Below are 25,477 nucleotides of genomic sequence, written 5' to 3'. Positions count from 1 at the left end.
CATCCCGAATGTCATTTTCCCATTTTGAAAAGCCTTATTTAAAACCTTGTTATTAGGTATTGTCTGATTTTAAATACAAATGACATAAAGTATTAACAATGAAAGGAAATGTTTTAATGGTACACTTAGTAGGAAAAAATGTAAGAAAAGAAAATAAAGCTGCATTCTTAGGCTATTTTTAGAAGGAAACTTTTTAAACTTGGTTTTTTTATTGAACAGTCCAGTTCAATTGTCATAATAATGAAAGTTTAAAATGTTGTCATCTTCAGTAGTAAAAGGGATTTTGTTCCACTGTATGCTTTATAATAAGTTCTTATACCCAGAGAACATAGCAGTTCTGATTCTTTTAACTGCTGTAGAAATGTGCCCTCAGAATCTCCAGGAGTGTTTTTAAAGGTTTACTGTAGTTGAATATTAGATAGTTTTCAAGTTATTCATTTGATCAGTTGTAGTTCCACCCTGTAGGGGAAAAAACTGTTTAGAATTTGTCCATTTTAATAGAAAGAATTTTTATTGATTTTTTTTTTTTACTATGAGGAAGCATCATATTTTCTCTTAGAGGTTGCTAAAATGCCCATAAAACACTTTCAGAGTATTTGTTTTAATGATTTACGTGCTGTGAGAGAGTGATATAGGTGAATGAAAGAGGAGATGGCTTGAGTTATGTAAGTGGCACTCCGGCTCCTGAGGAGTAGAGGCTATGCTGACTGGTCATGACCTTGGGTGTGACAAATCACAATGAGCTCAGCTCCTCGTCAGAAAGGGGGAATTCAGGTGCTGGGATGAATCATGGGAAGTTGGCGACCTGTGGACCGAGCCCACAGCTCCAGCGCATGTGCCCGTCACGCCTGCACCTTCCCTTGCTGTGGTACAGTTAGCTTTGTGCATGTATGTCCTCAAGTCTTCCTGTGAACTGCTTTCCCTGGCAGCCTGCCTTCTCATCCTACCCCTCTACCTCTTAAAATAGTTACAGACACGGAGGCTCTGGCAGAGGAGCTCCTGATGGCAGTAGTTATTTTAATGTTACTTCTAGAGAATAGCCTTCTGCTCTGAGGCTCGGAAGAGATTTTCAGGAACGAAGACAAGAGGGTTTTCTCCAGGGCCCCTTCATCCTACCTGAGGTTTTTAATACAGAACTCGTCTGTCTGGCCACATGGGAACCGCATTCTGTAACAGGTTGGCTTTTGGACTGGAGCCCAGTGCAAGTGGTCAGTGAAAACCTGTAGGAAGAGGCTCTGTTGATGGAGTTTCACCTGTTTTGTGTGAAAGGGACCGGTGAGCAGAGGGGGCCTTCAGCTCTGCCTGTCATGTCTGTAGGTGAACGGTCATCAGACCTGCCCCTCCGGGAGGAGCGCTGCTTTCCTTGGCATAGTGGGACTGCTGTTTGCAGTTAGCATGTATTAAACACCCAAAGACACATACAGTACACAAAGCACAGTGCCTTCTCTCAAAGAACTCACGTGCTGGAAATTAGGCAGTACACAGAGACTGGGCCCCCTGGCACACACACTGGATAGCCAAAAGGAAGAATATGGAAACAAAGGGTGGAGCAGGGTGGGTCGAGGGCAGTTTGGCCCTCAGTGCACCTGGCTTCCTGCCAGATAGGATTAGGGTAGACTCAGGGCCACTGGAGGTGCTGCTCTCCCAGCAGCGGGACCTTGGAGTTGAGTGGGAAGCCGGACCTCAGGGCCGAGCCACCCTCCAGTCCTCAGTTACAGTCCACTGCGAAGGGTGGAGGATTCAGGAGTTTCATCTGCACCTACAACTGTCAGCACTACGTGGGGAGGTGGGGGTGGAAATCTGATCTCCTATAAAGGTCCAATAAATGGAAGAAAGCCTCTTTCTCCAGAAAATATTTGGCTAGAAATCTGTTAAGTTCGACCGAAATCTGAAAATCCAGATTTTCTCCGTCCTTCCAAACTGGCAAGGTATCATTGAACAAGTTGCTTAACTCTCCCCTGGTTTAGGAGGCTGAGTCAACTGTTAAATTAGAGAAGTGCTTTCAGCTCCAGAGAAGCAGAGCATTACAAAGGTCTACCAAGCATTCCTGTTGCTCATAAAGGAGTCAGAAGAGCATGAATCAGAGGGAGAGTGAAGAAAGCAAGCTTGGTATTGGAGATTAATAAAGAGGAGACTCCTGCATGAATCTGAGTCATCCTTCCCTTCTTCTCAGGCTCAGCCCGTCTCTGACTAAGGTTCTGGGTCCTGTCCATGGCTCTACCACTAAGACTTGGAGGGGGCTCAGCAGAGAACCTCAAAAAAAAAAAAATTCCTATAATAGGAGGTTGGGGGACTTCTGTTATTTAGCCTGGAGGAAAAAAAATGACTGGAGGACTCTTGACTTGTTATTCCAGTATATGTGTGACTCCACAGCAAAGACTGTTGACCACCTGGTACCTCTGCATTGAGACGAGGGTTATGCCTAGTAAGGATTAGTGAGAGCAGTGGCACTCCCAGCGTGTGGTCCCTCGGCATCAGCATCATCCAGGACCTTCTGAGACATGCGAATTCTCAGGCCCCACCTATTGATTCAGAAAGGGAGGCAGGCCTGCAGGTAGTGATCTGTGTTTCAACAAGCTCTCCAGGTTGTGCGCTAAATGTCTGAGGACCTCTGTGTTAGATAGACAAAAGTTACCCATGGTGAATATTAAAAATGGGAAATTGGGGTTTTGGAGAATGTAAACTTTTTCCCCCCTGAAGCTATCTAAAAATGGGTTTGTATCTGTGATGTTTTCAGTAGTCTTTCGAATGTCAGGAGAGGAATGACCTCTCAAAGTCCCTGACTTTGCTCTAGATTTCCTTTTGTCACTCACAGAAGGTTAAATAATTAACCAGGAGAATTTTGCAATTACTTTTCTGAACTCAGTAGTTAGTGCCTTTTTCAAATGAGGAACAAATAAGATGTGAAACGAATAATACTATGTTAGCAGACCAGTCCTACTTTTATTTTATCACAGTGTTGTTAAATAGAGTCCCCTTTCCCCATATGACGTTTCCTGAAGGGAAGCCCCCTGAAGGGAAATTTGGGTCAAACTCATATGTGGTCAAATCAGCCCCCTCCCCCCTTTATCGTAACTCTTGCTTGTTCCATGTCTACCAACTGCTGCTTAGACTTGATGGCACTCTTCCGGAAGCCCCTGTCAGAAGAGGAGACTGTAGGGAAAGTTTGACTCTATCCTATTTTCCCAGCTTTGTCGCTTCCCCAGGAGGAGACAGGTCCATGAGCTGTCAGACTGCCTGTGGGGAATGGCATTCTGACATCCTAGAAATAGGAGCAAAGGGGGAGGACCTGAAGGGAACTCAAACAGCATAAGGTGTTGTAGGTTTGTTGGATCTCTACCACTAGAAACAGAGGATAATGTCTTCTTTCCATCTTGACATGTCTACAGCAAATGGTCCAGTGGTACATACACCTAGTAGACACGATACCAATACCTGTGTAATTATTCGCTTGAAATGTCCAAGACCACACAGGTGGCTCTGCCCCCCCCATAAATAATTATCTCGGTTCAGAAATTTGGCAGTTTCTACCCTTCCCATTCAAAATAGGTACTTCTAAGAGTCCCTCTACCTCCCCTTCCCCACCCTGCCCCCTTTATGCACTAATATAAAGACATCTCAATTTCGTTGCCTTTGCCCTCTTGTCTATTTTTCCTTTGTGATTTTGCTTGACAGAGTTGTCTTGGGTTGAAAACACAAACTGCTGAGAGTGTGTCTATTTGTTATACTATGTATCGTATTTAGTACAATAAAAACTTTTTTGATGGGGATGAAGAAAGGATTCTCTGCCCACATGTTTTGCCACTTCAGTTTGAAAAGTATCACACAAGTAGCACACTGGAAGGGTGGTCTAGTATTGTAGCACTTGGAAATGGGATAGGTAGACTCTTGGGGTTTTAAAGCTACAGTTAATTACACATTTGCAGAGTGTTTTTAAAAAAAATTCCTTGAGGTGAGGATAGTTTGGCCCAAAATACAGTTTGCTCTGTTTCATGAAATGCAGAAGGAAAAAGGTAACAAGTGTATATACTGATGTTGTTATGCATCTGTTTGAAAAACTGCCCTGTTAGGCAGGGTGCTACACACCATTTTATTTCTGCATCTGTCTATTTACAGAGTATTTGAGGCCAGGTGAAGGTAGTAGTTGCTCACTGATATGATAGGTATGCCTCACCAATCCAGAGGATTTAGCTTCTTTTAAACACCCAGAAGGACTCTCTGAATATAAATGCTTTCTTAGAAGCTCATGAACTCTCAATAACTATAGATCCAGTAGGGAAAATTCCAAATGTCTGGTTTATTGACACTTAATTACAGTAGGCAACTGACTATTTTCATTTCTATACAAAGAGAAAGGACTGAATACTCATTTGTCTTTGTTTTTCCTCCTGGCAAAAAAAAAAAAAATGTTTTTTTCTAAAATCTGTCTTATGTCTAGTCCACATATGTGTCATTAAAAATAGAGTGGTTAAGTGTCTGGGATAAACTTTTTCTCATTATAATTCAGTCAAAAATAATAATAAACTTAAAGGAAAAGGAGAAAAATGTCCTTTTGCTTACTAATATACTATGCAAGAAGTAATGACTTAATAATTCAATAAAATATCCCTAGAAACAACCTATTAAGGTACTAGTCAAATAATTTGTGGTGTTGCCATATAATGTTATACTTTGCAGCCATTTAAAATGCCAGATATTTATGATCCCATTTTTGTAAAAAGGAAGGCTCAGACATGTATGTTGGAAAAGAATGCTGCATCTCGGCTCTACACAGTGGTTCTCTCTAAGAGATGAAGTTTATGTGTCACCCCCCCCCTTTTTTTTTTTTTTGGTTACCTGTGTTTTAACTCTTTTCTTCTATGAGAATGTGTTACTTACATAATGATAAAAAGCTTTCTAGTTACAAAATAACAATTTTAACTCAATTTTACTTATGACTTGGATTTTACTTAATTTGGCAGTGGCCTCTCAATGGCTTGCAGAAGTCAGTGCCTATCCCAGCGGAGAAGTGAAGGTCTTGGAGCATTTTTTTCCTCGATTTACTTTCTATTTTCCTTTATTTACCCACATTTTCTATGTGAGCCCATATTATTTTTACAGTGGGAAGGCTTGACTTAGTTTTAAGGCAGAGGCTTGGGGTCTTAGATCTTGGGAAGAGGCCCACATAAACTAAAGTTTATTATTGGTATTAATACAGCAGTCATTATTGCTAAAGATTAATTCTGTTAATTCTGTACTGTGAAGGTTATTTGGTAAGGGTCTGCTTCCACTACTGTTCGGGGCCTTAAACTAACACTGTAGTCAGATCGTAAATCGATCAGGATCTCAGATTCAGTATTTTTTAGAGAGCAAAGGAAGGGGAATCAACGTATATATATTTATTTTATTTATTTTTAAAGAAGCTTTAGATTATGCAAACGATACATCAAAAATATAGGGGATTCCCATATATCCCTCCCCCTCCCACACTTTTCCTTATTAAAAACGTCTTTCACTGGCATGGTACACTTGTTACAATTGATGAACACATATTGAAACATTGCTACTAACCACGGTCAATAGTTTACGTTACAGTTTACACTTTGTACTGTACATTCTTATAGGTTGTGACAAAATGTGTAATGGCCTATATCGGTCATTGCAATGTCATTCAGGAACCAACATATTCTTTTAATCAATTAAAATGATATTTCTAGTGTTTTGAATATCCTTTTAAATTTGGTAAGGAACCATAGTTGAAGACCTGGAAGAGATTCAAGTAGTGGATGGAGGAACCCTGCGCAGCAGATCTCTGATCATGCTTCCAGCGTCACTGATGAGGGATGATGGAAGGAAAACGTCAACTAGCCGTCGATCCGCCAGTGTTCACTAAAAACGCTAGCACTTCAGGAGAGTACTGACTCACCTCAATTATTTCTGTCAAACGCTGCTAGCATGTTCTTGTGGCCTTAATCAGAAGGTTATTTTGGGTAACTGTTTTGGTGCTGGTGGCAGTTGATTTAAGAAAATCTTGAGCGAAAACAGTAGGCCTCCCTTTCAACCTGCTTTGTACAGTGACACATAAAGACTTTTGATAGTTACTTAAAGGGACTCTTCGAAATATGTTTCTAGAGCCGGGCCTAGAATGAACTGGAGTCTGTTAGCAAGATCCTTTTGGCACAGAAGTTCAGACTAAGACTTAATTGAATCTACTGTCTGCAGGACTGATTCCTTAAACTTAATTTAAAACCAGAATGCCTTGAGAAACCAGAAGAAATCAAGGATCATGTCCTACCACTTCTGGTCTAGCCTTTGGTGTAGAATCTTTCTTACTCACAGAAGTGTGTTTCCTGGAATACTTGGAACTCAGAAAGCTGGTTTTTCAAGTTTCCTTCTTCACATTCTTCATCCTTACAAGGAGTGCTCCTCTTTTCATCCTCTCCTTTCTTTATCATCCTGTCTCTTTCTCCTGCAATTATCCGTTCATTCCTCTTTGCTCTGTTGACTCCTTGCAGAAGTAAAGACACAGGCGCCTCATGGGTTTAATCTTCTTTTTCTCTGGGGGGAAAAAGAAAGAGATGTGGGTGAGCCCTTTGACTCAAATAATCAGGTGTAGAGAGAGTCTTGCTCCCAGTGAGAATCCTGGTAACTGCATCAACTTGCTCTATCTGCCAAGGAATCTCAACCTAGTTGAATCACGAAGCTCTCCTGCACACAGTGCGAGCACAAATGCTTTGAATGCCACGTCGAGGAGGATTAAAATTTAGTTCATAGAATTCTATGCAAGTTGAATGCCTCAAAGGAAGAAAGAAAACATCTAACCTTCTCTGAAAAGGGTAGAGCCATTATGAATATTTTCTGATGCTCTAAATTAGAAAAAGCCGTGAAGCTGGGGCTGTCGAGAAAAACGATGGCTTCTGTAAGAGGCGTAGGAGACCAGACCTCAGATTAAGATTCGGATTGAGTTTATTTTCTGCCTTTTTGTTTTCGTTTTTTGTTCGTTTGTTCATTTGTCCTGTTTTGTTTTGGTTTTTGTTTTTGGCTTTTAACTCTGAAGCCTGAAAGTAAAAGAGGATATGAATGTAGTTAACACAGCGGGGCGATTGGGAGTTGAGAAGGAGCTCATCTATTCTCAAAACGTTAAAGAGAGATTGCTTTAGGCCCGGCTGGAAATTAAAGTGGTGAGCAGGAGGACGGAATTGCTGGGGTGACCTGGTTCCCCAGCAAGTTGGGGCGGGGCATGTCCAGCCGTGTACCTCTTTGTGTCCGGTCTGATTTTTGCCTTCTCTACTTTTGTTCATGTTTGTTGGCTTTCTCCCTGATCTTTAAGTCGTGGTGTCTTCAGCCTCTTGAGACTTGTCTATAACAATGAAATAAATCCTGAATTTTGATTTGAAGAAAAATGACTCAAAACCTAAGCCAGAAGAAACTTTTCTTGATAAGGTATAAAAATTTAACATTCTCATACTAGTGATTAAGTATTAGAGTGATACTTTTTTTAAAAAGTTTAATTTTCGTTGTGCTCTGAGGAGTGACTGTTATTAGCAGGCAATAGTAAATAAAAAAGGTTTTATTTCCTGTATCCCCACTAAATATTAACTTAAGTAATGAACTTCTAATCGAGTGATTAAATTGGATTCAGCTACATAAGAGCAGTACTTTATCCTTTTATAAGGCAAATTCTGATCACTTTTTCCCCCTCAATTTAATTTCATTTAATTTTTATTGTGATAACATGTATATACCATAATGTTCCATTTAGCCACTTTTAAGTGTACATTCATTGACATTAATCACATTTATACTGTTGTGCTGCCATCACCACACCAAAGCTTTTCATCACTCTAAAAAGAAACTCTGTACCCAGTGAGCAATAACTTCCTTTATCCCCTGCCAGCTCCTGGAAACCTCTATCTGCTTTCTGTCTCTATGGATTTGCTTATTCTAGATATTTAATAAGTGGAGTCAGACAATATTTCTCTTGTACCTGGCTTATGTCACTTAACAAAAATGTTTTCAAGGTTCATCCATGTTGCCACATGTATCAGAACAGCATTCTTTTTTTTTTTTAATTTTAAGCTTTTTATTTTGAAATAATTTCAAACTTGTAGGACAGTTACAAAAATAATACAAACCTCATGCAGACAACTCCACCATACCCCTACCCCCACAAGATACCCAGATCCACCAGTTTTAACTTTTTGCCTCATTTGCCATGTTATTCTATTTATCCAATCTGTCAGTCCATCTATCAATCTGTCAATCAATTTATTTTCTGAACATTTGAGTGCAGGTTGTACATGTTCCTTAAACACTCAATACAGCCATTTACATTTCCTCAGAACAAAGATAATCACATGTGTATCTATCTTAATTGCAATTACCAAGTTCAAGAAGTTTAGCATTGCTATAAAACTTACAGTTGATATCCCAGCTTTTTCGTATGTCCCAATAATATTATCTCGAGTTTTCTCTCCTCCCTTGATAGAACCCTTTCAGGATCATGTCTAGCATTTAATTGTCATTATCTCTTTAATTGCTCTTTTTTAAAAAAATTATGGAAACATATATGCAACATAAAATTCCCATCTCAAGCACACCCAGGCATACTGTTCAGTAGGATTAAACATGTTCACTATGTTATGGAACCCTCACCAGCTTCCATTACTAAAACTTTCCTTTCTCCCCAAACAGAAACCCTACAACCATTTTGCATTAACTCTCTATTCTCCTTGCCCACTGCCGCGGCTCTCATTTCAATCTCTGTGAGCTTGCATAGTCTCAGATATTTTTTTTTGTTATCGTGGGGCTTCAATTTAACATTGTAAATCTGTAACAACCTCACTTGCTTTCTAAAGTTTGCACAAACTGTGTTCCTATACTCCTCCACCCAACCTTTGTAGTTCTTGTCACTAATTGCATGTTTATACATTGAGTCCAAAACCACTCATTTCTCATTATATTTTGTATATTTGCCTTTTATTTTAGATCCTGTAGTAAGTAAAAAGTGGAATTACAAACCAAAGACACAATAGTTCTGTATTTATATTTACCCTGTCATTACCTTTACTAGAGATCTTTATTTCTTCAGGCATCATCAATCCTTGTCTGTTGTTCTTTACTTTCAAACCACAGAACTCCCTTTAGCATCTTCTGTAGGGCTGGTTTAGTGGTGATGAACTCCCTCAGCTTTTGCTTATCTGGGAGTGTTAATCTTTCCCTCATTTTCTGAAAGACGGTTTTACTGCCTGTAGAATTCTTAGTTGGCAATTCTTTGTTTCCAGCAGTTGAAATATGTCATCCCACTGCTGTCCTGCCTCAATGGCAGCAGAAATCGGCACCCGGTCTTATTGAGGCTCCCTGGTTTGTGGCACATTGCTTTTGTCTTGGGGGGTTTCAGAATTCTCTCTTCATCTTTGGCATTTGACAGTTTGATTATAGTGTGTTGTGGTTGAGTCTATTTGGGTTTATCCTGTTTAGAGTTTGTTAAGCATCTCGAATGTGTATATTCATGTCTTTTATTAAATTTGGGGAGTTTTCAGCCATTTTTCTTTCATTATTCTCTCTGCCCCTTTCTCTTTCTTTTCCATCTGGACTTGCACAGTGTGTATATTGGTATACTTGACAGTGTCCCACAGGTTCCCCGGGCTCTGTTCACTTTTCCCCATTATTTCTTCCTTCTGCTTTTCAGACTGCATGATTCCAGTTGGCTTAAGTTCTCTGATTCCTTCTTTTGCCAGCTCCAGTCCTTCAATCTGCTATCAAACCCTTCTAGGGAATTTTAAATTTCTGTTACCGTGGTCTTCAACTCTCTTGGTTCCTTTTCATAATTTCCATCTCTCTGTTGATATTCTCTTTGTGTTCATCTGTCATTTCCTCATTTCCTTTAGATCTTCGTCCATGTTTTCCTTTAGCTCTTTGAGCATATTTAGACCATTTTTTAAAAAGTCTTTGTCTGGTATGTCCCAGGATTGATACTTCTCATCAGTGGTTTCTAATGCTTCAATTTTCTCCTTTGCCTGGGATGTTGCTTCCTGTTTCTTTGTAAGTTTTGTAATCTTTTATTTTTTCTTAAAGATTTATTTTGTTTATTTCTCCCTACCCCCCACACATATTCATTATGTGCTCAGCTTCCTTTTTTAGGAGACATCAGGAACCAAACCTGGAACCTCCTGTGGTAGGCGGGAACCCAATCCCTTGAGCCGCATCCGCTTCCCATGTTTTGTAATCTTTTGTTGAACCCTGGTCATTTTGAAATTTTAATGTGTTACAACACTGGAGTTTAGACCCTGAGGTGTTCCTTAGGCTTATCTCCAACTAGTGTTAGGACAGAGCTTTCCTTGAATGGTAGGAGCTAACAACAACAAAAAAGAAAAAAAAAATAAAGAAAAAAAAGGAAAAGAAAAGACCTTTCCCAATCTTTGCAGACTGACCTGTGCATGCACTCTCCTTCTGTGGCTTATCCATAACAAGAGTTTAGGGAATGGCTGAAGGCCAAAGTGTAGGGTCTGCCCTGATCCTGTCGGCACATGCACATCTTGTTTTGCACATGCACATGGGGCCCTGGGAATTCCTCTTCCTGGATAGGAATGTCCCCAGGAAACAGTTTTCTCACTACCCCAGGCAATGCCCTGTGTATCCCAGCCATCTCTGGCCCCAGGCAGTCACTTGCCTGCCCTCCCACAGCCTCCTACTGGAGAGCTCCATGATCTGCCTTCTACAGGGCAGGCTCTGGGAAGGCAGCCCCTCAGCCCCCACCAGGCCGACCCAGCCAGACACACTTGTGCCGGAGGGCTGCTCTGCTCCCTCCAGAGCCGGAACCAGGCTCTGCACCCTGGGAGCACAGGCTGGCTCCACACACAGCCAGAAAGGGGTGAGAGAGGGGCCAGCCAGGGCGCCGCACGGTGCTGCGGCTTTTAAGGAGCCTTTTTCTTCATTCAGTGCTTGCCCTGTTCCCTCAGGCCTTCAGCTGTGTTCTGGAGCTTTGAGAAAGCTGTTCCTGCCAGTTCCTGTGGGCTGGTCAAAGCTTCTTTGGGGGATGGAGCTGTGAAGCATCTCACTTTGCTGTCTTGTTCAGGGCCCTTGATTTATTATTATTTTTTAATTTACATACAGTAAAATTCACTTTTTCTGGTATACGTTTCTCTGAGGTTTTACACATGCAGATTCTTATAATCATCGCAGGATACGGAATAATCTTAACAAAGAATTCTTTTTTGCCGCCCCTTTGTATTCAGTCCTTGATGACTTACATGAAAAGTATTTTTTCAATAAAATAGATTGACTCAGGAATTATAAGTGTCATTTCCTTGGAGATGTTCAAATAGAAATTCAGTGGCCGTATGATGGGTTATTGTAAGAAAAGTGTTACTTACTTTTTCCATTTTAAAATTGTAATTCAATGATTCCATGAAAAAGTTATTATAAGGAAACATATCAGCCACTCTTTATCTAGTCTGAGAATGTAGCACAAGGAAACAGTCTTTTATTGTAATGAGAAAGACTACATGTGGATAAGAGCAAAAAAAGTCATAACTGAATGGGCTTTTGTACACTGAAATGCCGTAGTGGAAAAAGTGGAATTACTGGCAAGAGAGATTTTAAAATAAACTAGAGAATCAAGAAAACAAAAACAAACAACAACAACAAAAAAACCTAGATAACTTTTTAAAACACCTTGCTGAACTATTTGAAGTATAATACTGTTTGAAAGCAAGGGAAAAGAGTAGCTGAACTCCATATGTTTATTCCTGCTTTAAGACACGAATGGCTTCTAAAACAAGTTTTTTCTTTTTTTATGCACTGTAGAAAGATTCCCCTTAATTATTCTAGGTGTGTGTGTGTGTGTATATTATATGTGTGTGGATATGTATGTTATCAGGCAAACTATGGTTTATTAATTTAGTAAAAAAGATTTCAATTTCACGAGTCTTAAGTGGGAGATGTGAAGAACTACTAAATTTTCAGTTGACTTACCAATCAGGTGAACATTTTTGTGAATTTATTATCTTGTTTAGCTTGTTTACACTGCTAATTTGGCAAGTTACATGTGGAGTTGAATCAAGTTTCCTGGCTTTGAATGGAGTGCTTCAGAGACTTGAATAGACTTTCCTTTCTATGTCACAAAGGGGAAGAGAAAGACTTCCCAAGTCTGTTTAATAGTTATTTGCCCTCTCTTGCTTCTTCTGCTGCCTAAGAACTATTGCTTAAGAATCTTTGGAATGAGAACAAGAAATACAGGACTGTTAACTTGAGTATGGAAAATAGTAAGATAATAATCTTCATATATCAACTCTTCTATTTATATTAATGTTGCATTAATAAAGAGAATATGCAATAATATCAGTAATCAGAGTTTTATAAATTTATAAATGCCACTTGTATTTATATTGAGCTTCCAAAATAACCAGCAAATAAATATGTAAGAACCAGGATATCTATTTACGTACATAATTCCATTTTAAACTGTGGCTGAAGGGAAAGAATTTCCCTAATATAGCTCTTGGAATTTAGCCAAACAGCCAATACTTCAGGGCACCGAATTGGAACAAGTGATGCTAGGTTTGTCATTGGGTTGAAAGTTTCCTACGTTGAATGATTTGCTCAAGAAAATTAATCTGTTTTTGGTTATGAGTGGCCCAGACTGTATACAGAGATTCATAGTAAAAATCATTTTGATTTTTAGAGAAAGCTAATCATATTTTGATGGTATATCTCTAACTTTTAGAAAAAGGTACTTTGTGGTGTCTTGGGGGTTTTTCAATGATAAAAATAATCATTGCTCATTTGCAGAAAATTTTGAATAATATAAAAAAAATATAAAATAGAACCTGGAGAGAGCCATTAATAACCTTTGAGCATATTTCTTTTAAAGTCTTATTGCTGATGCACTTTTAAAACATAAGTTGAGATCATATGACCCATACCCTTTTGTATACTGATTTTTCACTTAACATAATTACTATGTTTCAATGTCATGAAAACTTCAAATGTACGTTATTTTATTGACAACATAATATTTCATCTCTGGAAGCTGCCAATATTTACTCAGCCATTCTCCTGTCTTGGGACAGTTATGCTATTTCCTTTTTTCATGATAATAATAAATGGCACAGCAATAAGCATCTTCATACATCAACATTCACCCACATTTCAAATTACTTGCTTATTTTCTTGAACTTTCAAGATCAATGCCATAAGGACTGTCTGTACCCTGCATCCCTACCTGATTATTTCTTGTTCAAGACAGAGTAGGGATGGCCATGTTTCTGTTCTAGAAGGGCAAGTTTGCACGAACTGTTTCCTGAATGAAAATGCAATGCTACTACTTAGTGTGTTTATATCATTTTTAAATGTAGTGATCGGAGATAATATTCCAGAACTTACTTTAGAGTTAATATTACAGTTGTAGACCAAGGTGATACTTTAGTATAGCTTGCTAACACTCACACTTTTTTTTTTTTTTTTAAGGTACTGGGGGCCAGGATGGAACCCGGGACCTCTTTTGTGGGAAGCTGGTACTCAACCACTGAGCCATATCAGCTTGCCTAAGTTGTTTTTTGTTTTTTGGTGTTTTTTTCATTTGTTTTGCTTGTTGTTTGTTTTTGTATTTTCAGGAGGTACTGGGAACTGAACCTGGGCCCTCCTGTGCGGCAGGTGGGTGCTCAACAACTTGAACCACATCCGCTCCCAATACTCACACTTTCTTTACTTGAATTCCTTCAAGTTTTTGGTATATAAAATAGTCACAATCCAGATTTAAAGTATTTTTGATGTGTACTTCCCTGTATAAGTGATTTTCAGCTGAAATGTTTATATTTGCCCCTTAATGTGAATGCTAATGAATGGGTTTCTACCTACTGGGTAATTTAGAGGCAGTATTGAAGACTTGTCTCCGAAGCAAAGCCCAGCTGTTCTTCTTCCTGTCAAAGTTGAAAGCCCCTTATTTGAAGAGAGGTCAGTAGTATGTCTTAGCAGCAGGCTTTTTCTCTCATTTCTGCCCTTGGAAGAGTTGTGCCCAAGTGCCTTTGTGTGGAACTTTATATTGCCTCTCCTAATTGATAAGTATTTTCTCTTGTCCTCTTGGTGCCATTATTTTAAACATGAAGTCATGACCTGTCCTTGGGCACATACTTGATTGGTGATTGGCTGATTAGGTTTGTTTTCCTGCGGTTAACTGGGACATTCCCCTTTCCATTGAATAAGACAACTCGTCTTTCTTTTTTTAAGTAAATAATTTATTCTTGGGGTCTAGGATGTGGGAAACAATACTAGCAATGTAGGAAAGGAAAATATCAATAGTGAATATTATTTTTTATGACAAGTTTTTTAGTCAGCTTTATTGAGGTATAATTTATATACAATAAAATTCATGAATTGTAAATGTATAACTTGTCAAACATTTACAGTAGTATAACCACCACCACCCTTGAGATATAGAACAATAAATTATCTGTATAGACATATGTTTTCATTTCTCTTGGGTAACTACACCTCAGAGTAGAAAGGTTGTATGGTAAATGCACGATTAACTTTATAAGAAGTTGCCAAACAGTTTTTCAAAGTGGCTGTACCATTTTGAGTGATTCTTTTCCCTTTCGCACATTTTAGTGCTTCTTTTTACTACCTCTTCATGCCCTCCACCTCACAAAAAATTTCTGACCCTTACATGGCCAGACTTTGAGGAAGATAGCAGATTAGAGGGACACAGGACTCGCCTCTCTCCCAGAAAAATACCCAAAAGACAGGCAGAAATGGCCTGGAAAAAGAAAATGTTCTAGGGTTTAGGACACCAGGGGTAGTCTGGACACCACCCAGAAGAGAGAGGGGCATGGGAAAAGAATCTCGATGGCAAAACTGTGAGTAAAAGCTGCAGCTGGCGCCCGTCCCCTGCCCTTGGAGCAGACAGCTTTGAATTCTTTGGCCTCTGTTTGGAGAGGTACACAGCCTAAGGCAGATTCAGCTTTTGGCCAACAGATTTGGTCCACTGACTCCCATCAGCATTTCCAGGCTGGGTGGGTCTGCACTCTTTGTTTGCCTTGGGACCCAGCAGGGGACTAAGGAGATCGAGCCCTCAGTCACCCTCCCCACTGAACAGCCTAGCTGGTAAGGATGCAGAGGGGGGTGGAATTATTTCCTACCTGGGAATGGAGAACAGCATGGAGGAAGTTTGATTTGGGAGGCTCTGCATAGGCTTAAGGCAGGATCCTCTGTCACATTATTGCGGTTGGTGTTGCAGTGAAAACTTTCTGACCAGGGTTAGCAGTGAGAGGGCTGCCGAATATCACCATCTACTGGTGGGCCAAGGAAGTGCATGTGAGGAAATTAAAAGTAAATAAACAGGAGGATTTTTCAGGCCTATACATTCTCTCCCCAAGGCTCTTGGAAGTGGGTATGCAACCCATTGCTGGGTATGGTCTGCTTTGAGCAACTAGGTGCATTTAAGACCTAGAACAGACTGAACCAAGAATCAAAGAATGGCAGTAACACACAACCTCCCGCCACTAAATCCTTACACAAGAGAAAGAAATTGAGCAAACTCACCACCATAATCAGATACCAGAGCATCAGAGGAAAAAAATTAAAAGCTATATAATGAAAATGGAAGATGGCACAAGAAAGGAATATATCAAAGCCCCAGAAAAGACACAGGATTTGAGACAACTAATCAACAAGTTTCGTACAAATCTAAATCCAATCAGCGGGTTGAAAGACAATACTGCTGAAGAGATAAAAGACATCAAGAAGACTCTGGACAAACACAAAGAAAAATTTTAAAACCTGAATAGAAAAATAACAGAGCTTATGGAAACAAAAGACACAATAGGTAGATCAAAAACACATTAGAGGCATACAACAGCAGACTTGAAATGATAGAAAATAAGTGATTCAGAAGATGGAACAGCTGAAATGGAAGAGAGAGAGAAGAGAATGGGGAAATTGAGCAGGGGCTCAGGGAGTTGAACGATAATGCGAAACACAACAACATACGTGTCACGGGATTGCCAGAAAGAAAGAGAAGGTAAAAGGGGCAGGAAAAGTATCTGAGGAAATAATGACTGAAAATTTCCCAACTCTCATGAAAGAAATGAATTTACATGTCCAGGAAGCACAGCGTACCCCAATCAGAATAAATGTGAATAGACCTACTCCAAGACACATTCTATTCAGAATGTCAAATGTCAAAGATAAAGAGAAAATTCTGAGCCAAACAAAGGAGAAGTAAACCATCACATAAAAGGGATACTCAATAAGACTTGGGTGCAGATTTCTCGTCAGAAAGTGAGGAAGTGAGAATGATATAATTAAGATACTGAAAGAGAGAAAATGGCTAGCCTTGAATTCTTTATCCATCAAAGTCTTTCAAATATGAAGGTGTGTTTTTTAATCTGCCTCTGCAGGAAGCATTAAAGGGTATTATGCAGCCTGAAAGAAGAGAAAATGACAGGAGAGTGAGGCTCGGAGGAGAGTGTAGAAGTTAAGAATAGCAGAAGGATAACCAAAAAAAGCAAAAAGACAGATGAAAATAAGATATGACATATAAAAGCGAAAGAATAAAATGGTGGAAGTAAATAATGCATGTACAGTAATATCATTGAATGTGAATCGTTTAAATTCCCCAATCAAAAGATAAAAGCTGAATGTAAACTATAATCCATGCGGTGTAGCGGTGCTCTAAAATGTATTCACCAAATGCAATGAATGTGCTACAATGATGAAAGAGGTTGTTGATGTGGGAGGAGTGGGGGTGGGATGGGGGTTATATGGGAACTTCTTATATTTTTTAATGTAACATTTTTTTGTGATCTATGTATCTTTAGAAAAAAAGATAAATAAAAATTTTTGACAAAGATAAAAGCTGAGAGAATGGATTAAAAAAAACATGAGCCATCCATAGGCTGCCTACAAGAGATTCACCTTAGAGCCAGGGATACAAATTGGCTGAAATTGAAAAGTTGGAAAAATATACTCCACACAAACAGTAACCAAAAAGGAGTAGGTATAGCTATACTAATACCAGAGAAAACACACTTTAAATGCAAAATTGTTATAAGAGATAAAGGTGGCCATTATATATTAGTAAAAGAGACAGTCCACCAGGGAGAAATAACAATTATAAATATCTATGCACCTAACCAGGGTGCCCCAAAGTGCATTAGGCAAACTCTGGTAAAACTAAAGGAAAGAAATAGACATCCATACAATAATTGTTGGAGACTTCAATGCATCACTCACATGATAAGATAGAACAACTAGACAGAAGATCAACAGGAAAACAGAGAACTTGAGCAATATGATAAATGAGTTAGACCTGTCTAACAGACATATACAGAATGTTGCATCCCAGATCAGCAGGTTATACATTCTTCTCAAGGGCTCATGGATCTTTCTCTAAGATAGACCACATGTTGGGTTAAGGCATTCTCAATAAATATAAAAAGACTGAAATTATACAAAGCACCTTCTCAAATCATAATGGAATGAAACTGGAAATCAATAATAGATGGGAAAGGGAAACTCACAAATGTGTGGAGGCTAAACACTGCCAACACAATCAGTGGGTCAAAGAAGAAATTGTAAGTGAAATTAGTAAATACATCAAGACAAGTGAAAACGAGAACACAGCTTATCAAAACTTATGGTATACAGCAAAGGCAGTGCTGAGAGGGAAATTTATAGCCTTAAACGCCTATATTTTTTTAAAAAGAAGAAAAAGCTAAAATCAAAGACCTAACTGAACACCTGAAGGAATTAGAAACAGAACATCAAACCAATCTCAAAGCAAGCAGAAGGAAAGAAATAATAAAGATTAGAGCGGTAATAAATTGAAAACCAAAAAAACAATGGAGAAAGTCAACAAAAAACCAAAAGCTGCTTCTTTGAGAAGATCAATAAAATTGACAAACCCTTAGCTAGACTCACAAAGAAAACCAAAGAGAAGATGCAAATAAAGCAGAAAAGAAAGGCAGGAAGTTATGACTGATCCTACAGAAATAAAAAGGATCATAAAAGGATATGATGAGAAACTATATGCCAACAAACTAGACAACCTAGATGAAATGGACAAATTCCTAGAAATGCACAAATAACCGACATTGACTCTGCAAGGAATAATAAGCACTGAACAAACCAACCACATTTGAAGAGACTGTGTCAATCATCAAAAATCTCTCAAGAAAGAAAACCTGGGACATGATGGCTTCACAGCTGAATTCTAAATACCAAACATTTCAAGAAGAATTAACACCAATATTGTTTGAACTCTTCCAAAAAAATTGAAGAGTAGGGAAAATTACCTAACACATTTTATGAAGCCAATATCACCCTAATACCAAAGCCAGATAGAGATACTACAAAAAAAGAAAATTACAGACCAATCTCTCTAATGAACTTAGATGAAAAAATTCTCAACAAAATACTTGCAAATAGAACCCAATAGCACATTAAAATAATTATACACCATGATCGAGTGGGTTTTATCCCAGGTGTGCAAGGGTGGTTCAACACAAGAAAATCGATTATTGTTGTACACCACATTAACAAATTGAAGGGGGAAAAAAACACGATTGTCTCGGTTGATGAAGAAAAGGCATTCAACAAAATCCAGCATCCTTTCTCGATAAAAACACTTTTAAAAGTAGGAATAGAAAGAAAATTCCTCAGTACGCTAAAGGGCATTTATGAAATACCCACAGCCAACATTGTACTCAATGGGAAAAGGTTGAAAGCTTTCCTTCTAAGATCAAGAACAAGACAAGGATGCCTACTGTCACCGCTGTTATTCAACATTGTGCTAGAAGTTCTAGCTCAAGCAATTAGACAAGAAAAAAAAAGAGCATCCAATTGGAAAGAGGAAGTAAAACACTATCTGCAGAAGACATGACCCTATAATTAGAAAATTCTGAAAATCTACAACAAAACCATGTAATCCAATAAATGAGTTCAGCAACATGGCAGGATACAAGATCAACAAGTAAAAATAAGTAATGTTTTGAGCACTCTGAGGAGGAAATCAGGAAAAAAAATTCCTTTTACAATAGCACAAAAAGACTCAAATACCTTGGTATCAATTTAACCAAAGATGTACAGGACCTATATGCAAAAAACTACAAAACAGTGCTGAAAGAAATCAAAGAAGACCTGAACAAATGGAAAGGCATTCTGCGATCATGGATTAGAAGACTAAATATCATTAAGATGTCAATCCTACTCAAACTGATTTATATATTCAATGCAATACCAATCAAAATTCCAACAGCCTATTTTACAGAAATAGAAAGGGCAATTACCAAATTTATTTGGAAGATAAAGTTCCCCCAGATAGCCAAAAGCATCCTAAAAAAAGAAGAGTGATGTGGGAGGACTCTCACTGCCTGACCTTGAAACATATTACAAAGTTACAATGGTCAAAACAGCATGGTATTAGCATAAAGATAGACACATTTATCAATGGAATAGAATTGAGAGTCCAGAAGTAGACCTTTACTTCTATGGCCAACTGATTTTTGACCAACCTACCACACCCACATTACTGGGACAAAACAGTCTCTTACAACAAATGGTGCTGGAAGAACTGAATATCATTACCAAAAGAATGAAAGAGGACCCCTACCTCACTCCCTGTACAAGAATCAACTCAAAATGTATCAAAGATCTGAATATAAAAGCCAGGAAAATAAAACTAGGAGAAGAAAATGTAGGGAAACATTTTAAGTATCTTGTGGTAAGCAGTGGTTTCTTTGAATGAAACCTAAAGAATGAGCAACAATAGAAAAAATCAAGGCAGGCAGATGTAGCTCAGGTGATTAGGCTCCCATCTACCATATGAGAGGCCCTAGGTTTGAATCCCTGGGCCTCCTGGTGAAGGCAAGCTGGCCCATACCGCCACTGAAAGCTGATGGCAGACAGTGAGCACAAACAACAATGGAGGGGAAAATAAATAAATGAAATAACATCTTAAAAGAAAATCAATAAATGGGACCTCCTCAAAATTTATCACTTTTGCACCATAAAGGACTTTGTCAAAAGGGTGAAAAGGCCACCGACTCAATGGGAGAACATATTTGGAAATCACACGTCCAATAAGGGTTTAATATCCATGCTATATTAAAAATACTACAACTCAACAATAAAAAGACTAACTACTCAATTAAAAAATAGTTAAAAGACTTGAATAGACATTTGTCCAAAGAAATACAAGTAGTGAAAAAACACATGAAAAAAATGTACAACATCACTAGCAATTAGGGAAATGCAAATCAAAACTACAATGAGATATCCTTTCATAGATTTAGAATGGCCACTTTAAAAGTCAGAAAACTACAAGTGTTGGAGAGAATGTGGAGGTACAAGAATACTTATGCAATGGTGATGTAAATGTAGAATTGTACAGCCACTGTGGAGGACTTTTTGGCAGTTCCTAAAGAAGTTGAATATAGACATACTGTCTGACCCAGCAATACCACTCCTAGGTACATACCCAGCAGAACTGAGAACTGAGAGCAGTGACACAAACAGACATCTGCACCACCGGTATTCATAGCTACATTATTCACAATTGCCAAGAGATCGAAACAACCTAGATATCCAACAACCTAGGTGCTTCTTATGCAGCTCTAAGAAGAAATGAAGTTGTCGTGCATATGACAGCATGTATGAACCTGGATGACATTATGCCGAGTGAAGCAAGCTAGACACAAAAGGACAAATACTGTATGATTATACTACTATGAACTAAATATATTGTGTAAACTTATAGTTAACAACTAGAATATAAGTCACCAGAAAATAGAATGAGGTTAGAGAATGGAAAGCTGATGGTGAATCTTTGCAGAATTAGTAAAAAGGTTGTTTGTAAATCTTAGGAAATGAATAGAAATAGTGAAAGCACATTATAGTGTTTGTAACCAGTGCTATTATATGGGTAGGACAGGATTGAAAAGGAAAGTCTAAGGACATGTGTATTACTAGAAGGAAAGCTAAATTTGTAAAATAGAACTATATAACATAGTGAAACGTCATGTGAATTATGAATATGGGTAATATTGCATATGTCAGACTGTTTTTACAAATTATAAATACAAATAAACTAGAGAGACAGAAACAGAATAGCGGCTGTGTACAGCAGGGGAAGGATAGAGAGATTGAGAGGTGGTGAGGTTTTTTTGTCTATTTTATTATTGGAATAATAAAAATGCTCTAATGATTGAAGTAAGTGCACAACTATGTGATTATACTAAGTGCCATTGATTGTACATTTTTGATGGATTGTATAGTTTATTAATATGAATCAATAAAATTGATTTGTTTTAAATAAATAAAGACTAGGTCTGAGTTTGTACATTGAAGGAGAGAAGCAGGACTAGAGGGAGGTAGGCTGGGAATACCCACTTGCCTGCTGGAGAAGGTGGGGGCACAGCAGTGTGACAGAAAGATTCTTCTAGAGGATTTTGTAACATATTTGCCATCACTCTGACCACAGCGATACCAATGACTTCAGGATGCTTGAGGACAACCACAACTTACAAAACACTTTCACATGCATTAGATTTGATCCTCAAAATAATTCTGTGAAGTACCTGTGTTACTACTGTCCTTATTTTACAGATGAGGAAACTGGATTCAGAAAGTATACATGAGTTAGCCAAAGACTCATAGCTAATTAGTAGCAGAGCTACTGACAAGGAGCACACATCGAGCAAATACAACGAGCAGACAGCGAGCAAAAGCAAACAAGCAGGGAGCAGGTGTGTCTCAAGCAGTTGAGTGCCCACCTCCCACATGGGAAGTCCTAGGTTCTGTTTCCTGTGCCTCCAGAAATAAAAACAGACAACAAGAAAAAACAGTGAACAGACAATGAGCAAAAACAATGAGCAAACAGACAAGGGAGCCGTTGGGTGGGGTCATATAAGGCAGGGAGCGGATGTAGCTCAAGCAGTTTAGCACCAGCCTCCCTCATGGGAGGTCACAGGTTCCATTCCTGGTGCCTCCTAAAGAAAACAAAAACAAGCAAACAAAGAGAAAAAATAATAATAATACCCCAAAACAACGAGCAGGCAACAAGCAGTTAGCAAGCAAAAACAGAGGAGACAATGAGTAAAACAACAAGCAAACAGACGAGGGAGACAACTTGGGAGCAAAAAACAAACATATATATATATAAAACCATGGCCTGCAGTTTACTCCTGCTGCTTGTTCACATTGGACGTCTTGCATATTTATTGAGCAGGCTCTTGTGCTCAGGTTCTTTATCCACACTGAGTAAACCCACCTTCTTCCTGCTTCCAGCGCCTGTTCGCATCCACCTTTTCTGTGTCCCCTGCATTCCAGGCCTCCTCTCCTATCTGGTTTTGCCTTTCCCTTTGACCCTAGTTCTTCCCCCCTTCTCTCTTTCTCCCTCTTTCTTTGTCCTTCTCTTCCTCTCCTCGACTCTGTTACTTTCTTGCTTTCTTCCTTGCTTCTGCGTCAGGCAAAATATCATCTGCCTTTCTCCGTACTCCTGTGCTGCCATGGGCTGCTTTGCATATTTGTAAATAGGCTAGTCAGAGGTGGGTAGTGCAGATTTCAGAGCTGTTTTCGTGTTTCAATGTTTTCATCGTGAAAATATGAAACAAAATTTTCTACCACGAATATACTAATACTTTTTAAATTCTTTAAATAAAATTTAAGAGTGTAATGTTGTGTTTCCATGGGCTAATCAAAAATGAATGATGGTGTTAATAGAAACTTATGATAAGATCTACATCCTAAACATTAAAAGAAAAAAACAAATAAAAAAAAAAAAGAAAAAAACAAAACAACTCTCCTGTAATGTTTGGTAAATACTAAGATTCCAAAAATGAATCTTCCATTTTATTTAAATATTATCAGGAAAAGCTAGTAGTCTCCATGTCTGTGTAGAATAGTCAGGTGCACCCGTGTATAACCACAGAGTCACTCGGTTTTACTTTACATCCCTGGAGAGATGTCTTTATCTTCACATTTCTCTCTAAATGTCTAATTTCAAGATTGAACCCTGGCTTCCAGGAAAATAGGTTTTACATTTTTAGAGGCAGAGGTGAGGCTCAGGGCTTTAGGGAAGGTATTGGGAAATGACCGCAGAGCACTGGGATCCTCTACACGGGGAGCCAAATCCTGACCCCCTCCTTTTGTGTTAGAGGGGGAGCTTGGCCATGAACGGCCAGGTGTGAAGTCCTCACCGGCCAGGGGCCAGCACCGTGGAAGGGAGGCCGGCTCCAGGCCAGGGCTTTAAAACTGCAAACCCCCTGGGACGGGGTCGTTGCGCCAGCCACAGCCACTGCGGGTTGGTTGAGAGGGACCAGTAGGGCCCGTCAAGAAGATGACTGGGACGGAAAGCTGGGAGTAGAGAGGGGACTGAAAACAGACATCTCAGCCCAGTTTTGCTTGAGGAGGCCATTGGGCACCGTGTGTCTTACACTGTGCAGCATTCCAGAGCACGCACCCTCCCCAAATAAAGGTCCCCTCTATGCCTGAGTCCATTAATTAAGTGCTACAACTTCAGCAATAATCCTGCTTTAAACTGGGTACAAGTCTGTGAAGAACCAGGATGGGAATGTTTGTTCTCACTTTTTCTTTAAAATTCAGACCCTAGCGAGGATAAGAGGATGTTGGAGTTGAAGCAGGTGTTCATAGAGGAAATTAGAGAGAGAGCATCCGTGAGCACTTAACTCAAGAGTCCTGCCAGAGAGCTCACTGGGCTCGGTGAAGGAGGTAGAGCTGTTTCAGGGATAACGTCCATAAGGGGTGGGAGGGGGACGTGCAAGTTGAGAGGCTTGTTCCAAAGGCACTGAGGAGGCTGAGAAAAAGAAGCCAGGCTCTTGTTAACATAGCACACATTTAGGAGACGGGACTTGTGAAACCCCGCAGTGCATTTGCTGTAGCTCAGAACACCTTGAGGTCTCTGGTCCTCAAGGGCAGGAGGTCAGTGGCGTTTGGAAATTGAAAGCTCTCTTAAAGCCTTGGGGCCTGTCAAGCCAGGTGAGGGGCTCTCGTGCTAGGGGAAGGAGAAAAAAGTGACCAGGAAGCTTGTTCCAACTCTCCACAATCCCCTGATACATTAATACTGACCTTGCTCAGAAAAGCCTTGGTGGGGGAGTTGGAGCCAAGGCATTCATTAGCTGGAATTCTGAGCAGCATTGCACCCTTCTTGGGACTCTTTGCTGAGGAAGAGAAATAGCATTTTCATGTGCTACTTTCATTTTTCAGCTCTCTCATCTTCCATCAATATGATTTTTATGAGTTCGAGTTTGTTGAGTCCTTTATGTAACTGCCTTTGATGTCATACCTACATTTCCCTATCCCAGTAGTAAGTAAATATTTACCTATGTTTTTTTTTTTCTTTTTCTTATGGTTAAATATTTGCATTTAAATCTTTATTTTGGTATGAGATAGGAATCTAACTTTTTTTTCCTTTCAGATAGTTAGCAGTTAGCCAGTTGTCCCAACATCATTTATTCAATAAGCCATCTTTCTACATTGATTTGATATCCACCCTTCAAAATCCAACTTACAGCCAGTACTCAAGTAATACCTGGTCATACCTCCACCACTCTGAATTTTAGCTTTCATATATTTTTGACAGATTAACATTTTGTCCTTCTGCATGATGATTCTCAGGCCTGCTAACAGCTCAGTTTCAACAGCATTGCCATTTTTGTCTATGCAGAATTTCATTTTATTTTGCTCATGTTTGATAAAAATCAATGAAGAAGAGAGAAAGTCAGTAACCACATGCTTATTGGACTTAAACTGGTTAGTTTAAGTTATGGTTGTGAAGGGAAAAAATTAAATGAAAGAACAAAGGTAGAATTATTGAAATATGGCATCTAAAAGTACCTAAGTAGAAGAAGGAATCGTAGCTCTGAAATGGTGCCAAAGTAACATAAAGATGATTAATACTACTTCCGGGAAGATGGTGGATTAGAGAGACACAAGACTCACTTCTCTTCCAGAAAAATAGCTAGAAGACAGGCAGTAATGGCCTAGAAAAAATGTTCTAGAGTTTAGGACATTTTTAGGGGAAGGCTGGACACCGCTCAGAAGAGAGGGGGGCACAGGAAAAGAACCCGACAGAGAGACTGTGAGTAGAAGCCGCAGCTGCAGCTGCTGGTGCCCTTCCCCCACCCTCAGAGCAGACAGCTTTGCATTCTCCGGCCTCTGGCTGGCAGCTATGGACAGAGGGCTGCAGGAATCCCCCATCCCAGGAAAAGGGAGAGAGAAGGATGCAGCCTAAAGCTGATCGAGCTTCTGGCCAACAAATTTGATCTGCTGTGTCACTCGAGCACTTCATGCCGGGCGGGGCCGTGCCTGTTTGTGTGGGGAGCAGGCATGGGACTAAAGAGATGTGACTCTCAGTTACCCTCCCCACCGACTGGGACTGTTGTTGAGGACATGGGAGTAGAATTAATCTCCTACATGGGAAAAGGGAGTGGGCTGCCAGCAAAGTTTGGAGAACAGCCTCTGAGAAAGTTTGATTTGG

General features: G+C 39.4%; 1 protein-coding gene across 6 annotated transcripts in view; it reads left to right on the top strand.

Annotated features, from left to right (window-relative positions):
- The window catches only part of SLC20A2 (solute carrier family 20 member 2), a 138,504-nt gene that overhangs the window by 32,530 nt on the left and 80,497 nt on the right, over positions 1-25,477 (top strand). The gene's annotated exons all lie outside the window — the stretch shown is intronic.

The sequence above is a fragment of the Dasypus novemcinctus genome, chromosome 29 (genome assembly GCF_030445035.2).
Source record: "Dasypus novemcinctus isolate mDasNov1 chromosome 29, mDasNov1.1.hap2, whole genome shotgun sequence".
NCBI classification, from domain to species: domain Eukaryota; kingdom Metazoa; phylum Chordata; class Mammalia; order Cingulata; family Dasypodidae; genus Dasypus; species Dasypus novemcinctus.
This window is presented reverse-complemented; position numbering and strand designations above follow the sequence as displayed.